This window comes from Poecilia reticulata, unplaced genomic scaffold (genome assembly GCF_000633615.1).
Source record: "Poecilia reticulata strain Guanapo unplaced genomic scaffold, Guppy_female_1.0+MT scaffold_353, whole genome shotgun sequence".
Classification (NCBI taxonomy): Eukaryota; Metazoa; Chordata; class Actinopteri; order Cyprinodontiformes; family Poeciliidae; genus Poecilia; species Poecilia reticulata.
In genome coordinates, this window is record NW_007615124.1 from 1,893 (window position 1) to 2,219 (window position 327).

A 327-nucleotide genomic window follows, 5' to 3' on the forward strand; every position below is an offset into this window, starting at 1 on the left:
TGAAGTTTTTCATTATATCTGGTGTTATGATGGATCTTTCTCTGGTTGTATTTGTCCGTCTGAAATCTTTATTCTGTCTGAGTAGAAAACTGTTTCCATCAGAGGCTCAGAGACCAAAATCTGATTCTGATCTGGATTCCAGTGTAGAAACATGGATCATTATTTAATGGTGGAGCACCAGTAAACAGGATTCAGGTCCAGTTTGCATTTATCTAACAACTTTATAAAGAGCCTTGAACTGTGACAGAGCATTATTTGGACATGTTAGCAGAGCAAAAACAAGTTATTTAAATTTGTCTTATTTCTTGCTAAATCTGACTTCATGAT